Consider the following 359-nt stretch of genomic DNA (forward strand, 5'->3'; position numbering starts at 1 on the left):
AAGTGTGTCCAACGAGTGAACTGCTACTCTACCTGCACGCCCTGCGAGAAGCCAGTTCCTTAAATGTTTGATGCCATCCTGAGCTACGCAGCTGACAATTTTCGCCAGAATTGGTGCTGGGAAGTGTAGATCTTTACGTGTTGGAATCTTTAATAGCGACAAGTAAAAAATTTAAATTTACCAGTGCTTAAAAATCTAACTGGATTCGTACTGTAGAAAGAATGAAACAAACCTCAGGATTCAGGCGAACAAGAGGTTGGGTGGTTGGTTCTTCCGCTGGTTGGCGTTCAGTAACCGGTGTCAGTGCACTGTGCGGGCGAGGGAAATGTCTTTTAGGTAAAATTCGGCCATGTCCGCAA

Source organism: Camelina sativa, chromosome 17 (genome assembly GCF_000633955.1).
Source record: "Camelina sativa cultivar DH55 chromosome 17, Cs, whole genome shotgun sequence".
Taxonomy (NCBI): Eukaryota; Viridiplantae; Streptophyta; class Magnoliopsida; order Brassicales; family Brassicaceae; genus Camelina; species Camelina sativa.